Source organism: Bison bison, unplaced genomic scaffold (genome assembly GCF_000754665.1).
Source record: "Bison bison bison isolate TAMUID 2011002044 unplaced genomic scaffold, Bison_UMD1.0 scf7180017864330, whole genome shotgun sequence".
NCBI lineage: Eukaryota > Metazoa > Chordata > Mammalia > Artiodactyla > Bovidae > Bison > Bison bison.
In genome coordinates, this window is record NW_011494902.1 from 2,868,094 (window position 1) to 2,877,573 (window position 9,480).

General features: G+C 42.6%; 1 protein-coding gene across 5 annotated transcripts in view; it reads left to right on the forward strand.

Moving 5' to 3' along the window:
- MGAT5 (mannosyl (alpha-1,6-)-glycoprotein beta-1,6-N-acetyl-glucosaminyltransferase) overlaps nucleotides 1–9,480 on the forward strand; it is a 397,064-nt gene that overhangs the window by 121,195 nt on the left and 266,389 nt on the right. Inside the window, exon 1 of one of the 5 annotated variants that reach the window (XM_010853637.1) lies at nucleotides 5,336–5,359. The exons of the other annotated variants lie outside the window; for them this stretch is intronic. The gene's annotated coding sequence lies outside the window, so the exon portion shown is untranslated. Of the gene's footprint in view, nucleotides 1–5,335; nucleotides 5,360–9,480 lie in introns of those variants that run through there. 5 annotated transcript variants of the gene reach the window in all.

Consider the following 9,480-nt stretch of genomic DNA (forward strand, 5'->3'; position numbering starts at 1 on the left):
AGTTGGACTATAAAGAAAGCTGAGCACTGAAGAACTGATGCTGTTGAACTGTGGTGTTGGAAAAGACTCTTGAGAGTCTCTTGGATTGCAGGGAGATCAAACCAGTCCATCCTAAAGGAAATCAGTCCTGAATATTAGTTGGAAGAACTGATGCTGAAGCTGAAACTCCAATACTTTGGCCACATGATGCGAAGAACTGACTCATTGGAAAAGACCCTGATGCTGGGAAAGATTGAAGGCGGGAGGAAAAGGGGATGGCAGAGGTTGAGATGGCTGGATGGCATCACCAACTCGATGGACATGAGTTTGAGCAAGCTCCAGGAGTTGGTGATGGACAGGGAAGTCTGGCGTGCTGCAGTCCATGGGTTGTCCAAGAGTCGGACACAACTGAGCAACAGAACTGAAGAGCAAGAATGCGTTGTGCTAAGTGAAAGATGACCATCATAAAAGACCACATAGTATAGGATTCTATTTATATGAACCATCTACCATAAGCACATCTATGGAGACAGAAAGTGAGTTAGTGATTGCCTAGAACTGGGGGATGGGTAGAGGACTAGGAAATGAACTGAATGGTTTTCTTTTCAGAATGATGGAGATATTCTAAAATTGATTGATTTGATAGTTGCACAACTCTGTGGACATTCTAAAAACTTTGAATTGCACACTCTGAAAGAATGGATTGTATGGTATGTGAAGTATATGTCAATAAAGCTGTCACCAAAAACAGGTAACCTAGACAAATGATAGTCAGGTAAACCACATCCCTCAGTGGTGGGTGGTAAATGCTGCCGGTGTGTAAACGTACAGGTCCATTGTCCACAGGTCAGAGGAGCTTCATGAAGGGCTTTCTCTTTGGATGTCCTTTCACATAGAACTTTCCTTTTTAATTTGGAGACCATTTCTTTAAGGGAGATTATTGCAAAATGAACAGAATAACTGTATGATTTCTTAACAGGGCATTCCTCTCCTCTCTAACTCTCCAGTATAGGAAGCAGTTTGGAGGACCAATGCATTCTCTGAACTTTTATTTCTCCTGGTTTTCCATCACTCCTTAAGTGTTTAAGGTCTAATTTTATATCCTTTCTGCTCAGGGTCTTGTGATAGTAGCTGCCCAAGGAATCTGTAAATTACTTAATTTATAAGTGATGCAAAGCCAAAATGATATCTAGAACTTTAATTGACAGAAACAATCAAAGAAAAACAGTGGGATAGACCAATGGACCAAATTTAGCAATATAAAATGTCTTGGGTCCCCTTATCTGAAGTTTTGCCTTCTGCAATTTTAGTTACACACAGTCAACCACAGTATGAAAATGTTAAATGGAAAATTCCAGAAATAAGCAATTCAAAAGCTTTAAATTGTGCACCATTCTGAATAATAACAATACACTGCTTCCTGCCCGAATGTGAATCATCTTTTTGTCTAGCATACCCACCTATTAGCCACTTAGTAGCCATCTCAGTTTTCAAATCAGCTGTGATACTACAGAGCTTGTATTCAAGTCATCCTTATTTTACTTAATACTGACCCCAGTGCACTGGAGTGGTGATGCTGGCAATGTACATGTGCCAAAGAGAAGCTGTAAAGTGATTTCTTTAATGCATAGGTGAAAGTTCTCAACTTATTGAGGTTGGTAACATCTACAGTAAAAACGAATCTTCTGTCTGAGATGCTGTAAAGAAGAAAAAGGATGTTTGTGCTAGTTTTGCTGTTGCTCCTTGGACTGGAAAAGTTATAGCCACAGCACAGTGTGTGGTATTTAATTAATATGGAGGAGGCTTTAAATTTGTACAGTAAGATATTTTGAGAAAGACTGCATTTATATAAGCTTTCTTACAATGTATTGTTATAATTGTTAATCTTATTAGTAGTTATTATTAATCTTACTGTGCCTAATTTATAAATTAAACTTTATCACTGATATGTTCGTATAGGAAAAAAAATAGCATATATAGGGTTTGGGACTATGCGCAGTTTCAGGCATCCACTGGGGGTCTTAGAACATATCCCCCAAGGATAAGAAAGGCACCTGTAAATAGGAACTCATGCATGTAAACGCAAACAACTATACCAACCCAGAGTGGACAAGAATGGGCTTCCCTGGAGGCTCAGATTGTAAAGAATCCACCTGCAATGTGGGAGGCCTGGGTTCGATCCCTGGGTTGGGAAGATTCCCTAGAGATGAGAACGGCTGCCCACTCCAGTATTCTGGCCTGGAGAATTCTTATGGACAGAGGAACCTGGCAGACTCCATACAGTCCATGGGGTCATAAAGAGTCAGATGCCGCTGAACGACTTTCACATTCACTTTCTTTCAGAGTGGAGAAGACCCTGCTTAATGGTAATTCCAATTATAAATAAAGTTGTGGTGGTTTTAATTTGGTTATGGTCAGAAATGTTAAATAAGAGCCAAAGATTGCTCTGAGTTCTAGAAAACTAACCATGAAGTTTGAGTCAGACCCCAGATCATCACTTAATGACTGAATGGTGAGGGCAGGCTGTTTAACTTCACTGAATCTTCAGTTTCCTCATCTGTAAAATGGGTATAGTCACATCAGCCTTACAGGACTGTTGTGAAAATCAACCGTGTTAATGTCTGTGAAGCCTTAGAGCTGTACCTGGCACCTAGTAGGTACTATATGATGATGATACAGATGATAGAAGATGGTTCTAGCAGTAGGGATTCCAGATTAAGGAAGTTGACAGTGCCAGTACTTGGCAAACATCTGATCCCATGGGAACACTGAGATCCCACTAATGGAATCACTGACTTACAGGGCATGCAGATAGAGGGTGGCCCTGCTTGGGGAGGGGTTAGTGCAGTTTAGCAAATAATCATTGTGTATCTTTACTCACTAAAGAGTCTTTGTCTTCTGGGGACACCTTTGTGGGAAAACCAGAATTCAGTGTGCTGGGGATAAAATCCTCACATCACATATGTAATGTGAAATAAACTAAGGTTTACAGGGAGAGGCAGCCTGCATTAGGACAGAGAAGTATCACTAAGAGCATTTCTGTACTTCAGTACAGAATTAGTATCTCTCAGTCTTGGGTTTTTTTTTTGTAAACCAGATAACTATACTGGCTGTGAGAATTAAGATTTACATAAAGCTTCTAGTTGGTACATAGCAAGCACTCAAGAAATAGTTCTTATAACAAAATAATATAGTCAGGAATAATCCAAATACAAAAGTGACCCTGCTGCTGAATTGCTTCAGTCGTGTCTGACTCTGTGCGACCCCATAGATGGCAGCCTACCAGGCTCCCCCGTCCCTGGGATTCTCCAGACAAAACACTGGAGTGGGTTGCCATTTCCTTCTCCAATGCATGAAAGTGACAAGTGAAAGTGAAATCGCTCAGTTGTGTCCAACCCTCAGCAACCCCATGGACCGCAGCCTTCCAGGCTCCTCCTTCCATGGGATTTTCCAGGCAAGAGTACTGGAGTGGGGTGCCATCGCCATCTCGGAAAAGTGACCCTAGCACAGACATTTCACAAAAGTCACGAGAGAGAAACAGACAGGAGGAATCCTATGTGTTTACAACCTAACAAGGCAACGTTTCATTTGAAAATGGCCTTTCAGTAGATAAAGATTGGGGTGAAGGATGGGGTAGATGGTGAAGAAGCTAATTTCTGATAATCAGTGATATTGAAAGGATTCATTTAGGTTATAGAGAAGGTAATATAAGTTAACTTTTTAAAATTTATTTTCATTGAGGTATGCGTGCTAAGTCACTTCAGTTGTGTCTGACTCTTTGTTACCCCATGGACTGTAGCCCACCAGGCTCCTCAGTTTATGGGATTGTGTAGTCAAGAATACTGGAGTGGGTTGCCATTTCCTTCTCCAGGGGATCTTCCTGACCCAGGGATTGAACCTGTGTCTCTTACGTCTCCTACATTGGCAGGCAGGTTCTTTACACTAGTGCCACCTCGGAAGCCCAATTATTGAGGTATAGTTGACTTACAATTTTGCATTCGTTTCAGGTGTACAGTTGAAGTAACTGTTTTTGAGGTCCCTTCTCCTTCTTATGATTTTTGGTAATTTATTCTAGGAACGGTTCTTTTGTTGCAGGGGGTTCCTGAAATTTGAATGCTCTGCCTCAAAGAAATGCATTCCTAAATATAACTTTGAGTGGTTGTGGCAGTCCACCCAAGGAAATGTTTGTCCAGGGACCCTTTTCCTATTCCCAATAAACTGTACTCCTACATGTAAAAGAAAATGTAGAAACATCTGTTGTAGGATATTCAATTTTGAAAAAAACTTTTAAGTCAGATTTCATGTGGTGTTTAGTTCTGTTTATATTAATCTAACATCTCTAGATCCTGTGGGAGACCTCTCGGTTGGGTAAGCTCTTTTCCAAGTGAAAGTAGGTAGGGTTAATGCTTGGGAGTGTGGTTGGCTGTGAGAATCATCTGACCATGGCCACATGGCTGACATGGCTGAACAATGACCGCCTTTCTCACCCCCTGTGCTAACTTGTCCATCCCCAGTTCTTTATGCTCCATCAGATAAGGAAAAAGGGATTTCCCCACTGCGGAAGATAATACATAAACCTGTTGCCCTGTAGAAACTTAAAGCAGCCTTTCTGATCCTCCTTCACACACCAGCTCTTCATTTTCCTGTCTTGATGCATGATAACCCCTGCTACCCAAGATGAAAGTCTAGTGGTCATCTGAGACTCCTCCCTCTACCTGCTTCACTTAGTTGTCTTTCACTGTCCTGCAGATTTGACCTCTTGATTGTTTCCACCTACCATGTCTACCATTACCCTGTGGAGGCCTTTGTCTGACTCAGTCCTCACCAAGAGTTGTACAATCCTGCCTCCAGAGCTATGGTCAGGCCCTCTTTAGATCCTCCACATAGCAGCCAAGATCAAATACGGTGGTCTCTCTGCTTTTAAAAGTCTCCAGTGACTTACATTGTTTGGGGCTCTTATTGAACAGGGGAGGTTGTCCAGAAACATCTGCAGACCCTTTTCAAAGTATTTAGGTATAGGTCCCATCCTGGACCCATCAATAGAAAGGGGGCACTTGGAATGGAGTTTGGGCTTCTGTATTATGAAAAATGTTGAAAAATCTCCCCAAACAGAAAGAAACTCAATAAATAATGCTTTGAGAAGCAACGTTTTTGTTGTTGTTGTTGTTTTGAAATAATTATTTAATAGGTAGTTGTAGAAATAGTACAAAGAGTTTTATGAACCCACCTCCCTCAGCAATGTCATTTTATATGCCAGGACATTGACTGCTGTTCAGTTGCTCAGTCGTGTGAGACTCTTTGCGACCCCTTGGACTGCAGCACGCCAGGCTTCCCTGTCCAACACCAACTCCTGGAGTGTGCTCAAACTCATGTCCATCACGTAAGTGATACCATCCAACCATCTCATTCTCTGTCGTCCCCTTTTCCTCCTGCCTTCAATCTTTCCCAGCATCAGGGTCTTTTCCAGTGAGTCAGCTCTTCTTAGCAGGTGGCCAAAGTATTGGGGCTTCAGCTTCAGCATCACTCCTTCCAATGAATTTTCAGGACTGATTTCCTTTAGGACTGACTGGTTGGATCTCCTTGCAGTCCAAGGGACTCTCAAGAGTCTTTTCCAATACCACAGTTCAAAAGCATCAGTTCTTCAGCACTCTTCTTTATGGTCCAACTCTCACATTCACACATGACTACTGGAAAAACCATAGCTTTGACTGTACCCACCTTTGTCGGCAAAGTAGTGTCTCTGCTTTTTAATATGCTGTCTAGGTTTGTCATAGCATTTCTTCCAAGGAGGAAGTGTCTTTTAATTTCACGGCTGCAGTCACCATCTGCAGTGATTTTGGAGCCCAAGAAAATGAAGTCTGTCACTTTTCCCATTGTTTCCCTATCTATTTGCCATAAAGTAATGGGACCAGATGCCATGATCTTGGTTTTTTGAATGTTGAATTTTAAGCCAGCTTTTTCACTCTCCTCTTTCACATTCATCAAGAGGCTCTTTAGTTCTTCTTTGCTTTCTGCCATAAGAGTGGTGTCATATGCATATCTGAGGTTATTGACATTTCTCCCAGCAATCTTGATTTCAGTTTGTACTTCATCCAGCCCAGAATTTCGCATGATATACTGTGCAAGTAAGTTAAATAAGCAGGGTATCTTTACACAGCCTTGATGTACTCCTTTCCTGATTTGGAACCAATCTATTGTTTCCTGACTGATTCTAACTGTTGCTTATTGACCTGCATACAGATTTTTCAGGAGGCAGTTAAGGTGGTCTGATATTCCCATCTCTTTAAGAATTTTCTAGTTTGTTGTGATACACACAATCAAAGACTTTGGTATAGTCAGTGAAGCAGAAGTAGATGTTTTTCTGGAATTCTTTTGCTTTTTCTATGATCCAGTGGATGTTGGCAATTTGATCTCTGGTTTCTCTGCCTTTTCTAAATCCAGCTTGAACATCTGGAAGTTCTCAGTTCATATACTGTTAAAGCCTAGCTTGGAGAATTTTGAGTACTAGTTTGTTAGACACAAGTAATGTTTTTTATTGCCCATTTCTCTTGCTAGGTTAGAATGTCAGACTTCTTATTATGTGGACTCATGGGTTATTTCCCAACTTTATTGGGACACTTTTTGTTTTTTTAACATTTATTTAAATTTGGCTGCATCTGGTCTTAGTTGTGGCACACTGGCTTAGGTGCTCTGTGACATGTGAAATCTTAGTTCGCTGACCAGGGTTTGAACACATGTACCCTGCATTGCAAAGTAGATTCTTAACCACTGGACCGCCAGGAAAGTCCTGTGACACATTTTGATTCAAGATCAGTGTGGACAGTCTTACATCTGTGTACACTGATGGTCATGGCAGTGGTCTTTGCTGTATGTGAATGTAAGATTTTGATAGCTGTCACTTGTTTATCCTTGCAAAGTGGATTATTCCCCCAAAGAATAAGTCTGAGCACTGCAATTCTATCTGGTGACCTGAGGTCAGAACTTTCTTATGTAAAAAGAACTGCCACAACAGGTTTTATGCTAGAAGAACAGTGCAGACAGTTATTCTTCCTGAATCTGAGATACAGTTCGCTTAGAATGATGTCCATGTGCATTGTTTCCCAGACACGTGTAAATCTTGCTTTGTTTTATCTTGTTTAGATGGTAAAACATAAGGGCATAGGGATTGTTTTGTTGTTGTTGTTCAGTCTTATTTTGGTCATAATTCTAAACTACAGCTGCTTGGAGAGAATGACTCTAGGCTGTGAATCTGAAAGTGGAGTTTTGCTCTGAGTGACGGAGTCCTACTGAATTACTATGGCTTATAATGAATTCAGGGGGATGGGTTTCAGGCTTTTAGGTGCTGACCTAGGACATTCTTTGAAGCCGTAATCTTTTCCAACACCAGGCATTGGGCTTGGTGACTGAGCTCTGCTCCCTTCTCCATCAAAACTGATGGGCGAACTAGAAAAATCCTTTGTGTCAGTCATGGTGACATTTTGCTGACACTTGCCTCCGCTTTCTGCATCTCAGACAGATTAGCTTGCATGTTTTGAAAAAAGGAACTGAGGGGCAGTAAGGAAACCACTGTCTGATTCAGAATAAAACCTGGTTAGCGGAGGCTGGTGGTATGTTCTAAAATAAGGCAGTAGTGGAAAGATTTCTCACCTCAGTCACAGTGGCTGCTGGGGAGCCTTATAGGAGTCCTGAGACTTATTCAGTAACACTCACCTCTCATTAAGGACCAGCACTGTTGCAAATTAAAATCCTGCAGATTAGACATTTTATAGACAAGGATGCTGTATCTCCATTTCTATAACTTCCCACAGGGAGAGGTGTATGTGCGCATGCTTAGTTACTTCAGTCTTGTCTGACTCTTTGCGACCCCACGGACTGTAGCCCACCAGGCTCCTCTGTCCGTGGGATTCTCCAGGCAAAAATACTAAAGTGGGTTGCCATACCCTCCTTCAAGGGCTCTTCCCAATCCAGGGATCAAACCATGTTTCTTACGTCTCCTGCATTAGCGGACGGGTTCTTTACCACTATTGCCACCTGGGAAGCCCCAAAGGAAAAGGGCTCAGGGCCAGTTCTGAAATTTGAATCTGGATCTTGCAGCCATACCTGATTGCCTTTCCATCCGTGCAAGACACTCCGAGTTCAGCTCCGACCCTCATGAGTAGTTCCTGGGCAGGCGTCTGAGAGAGGACCGCAGAGTCTGACTTCTTTCACGGCTGAGAGGCTGCCTTTCGAGTGGAGAATTCGAAATGCGCTAGATGCCATGTCCCTTGATGATGGGTAATAACCTCATTAGGCAGGAAGGAGACTTAGTGGTCCGAGGAGAAAAGGAAGCAGCCAGCTGCAAGTTACTCATCTGGTTCGTTTCTTCGTGTTTCTCACGCTGTCAGTGAAGTGGTGAAGCAGTCATCAGGGGCTGAGATGGAAGCTTCTGTGAATGGTCAAGACCTTGGGTTCTGAAGAGAAATTCCCAGAGCAGTGATGCCTGGATTCTCCTGGGACAACACTGGCAGGCATCTTTATTGACCACGGAGATGCAAAGACTTGCCCCAACAAATGTTAAGTACTTAATTTGCAGGACTTGAATCCCTTCCTTCAAGGAGTTTGAATCTTAACAGGGCTACATGAAGCTACATGAAGCTACAATGTATATATGTATCAAGAATTCCAGATGATAGAGGTGCCTTCTCAAGGGACAGCCATGTGGCTTTGTCCTTCATTCAGGGCAATCAACCATCCTGGTTTGCCTGGGTCCTTATAGCAGGATGGGCTTCCCTGATGGCTCAAATGGTAAAGAATCTGCCTGCCATGCAGGAGATGTGGGTTCAGTGATGAACCCCATGGACAGAAGAGCCTGGCGGGCTACAGTCCCTGGGGTCACAAAAAGTCGGACATGACTGAGCAACTAACAATTTATATGAGGGCAGAGTTGGTCACCACACCTTCAACAGTCTTTGTGGTCCTCGGCAGGTCACTTGCACTTTTTGGGTCCTGGGGTCTGCACCTCTCTTTCTAGATGGCTTTTAAATGCCCTTCCAGTTCTTAGGGGTGGCAGTTGTGTGTCACTGGTTCACAAGCTTGTGTTGGGTAGAGCATGTGACCTAGAAGCTAGAGCTCTGAAGCCAGAGAGACTGATGATCAGAAATTAGTATTTGGTTGAGAACAACAGTGGCTACTGTTTAGAAGGTTAAGAATGGTTAGGCGATTAGGATAAAGTAACATACCTGTGATGAGGTGGCCTGAGCAGGTGAACGAGACTAAATTCCTTTGAACTTGGGCCCATCTGAAGTTAGTGCAGACATTGATACATACAGAGATCTGTCCTAAGACTTTGGTTTTCTGGTTGTCTGGAAAGACTGAAAGATGTAGCCAACCCAGACTGTCTTTCTTCCCTCAAGTGGTCCCATGTCGGGATCTGCATAGTGGTTGCCACCTCTAGATGGGTCTCTGGTTCATCATGACTGCTGTTTTCCCTTATCCATCACTTTCTCCCCTCAAACACATTCC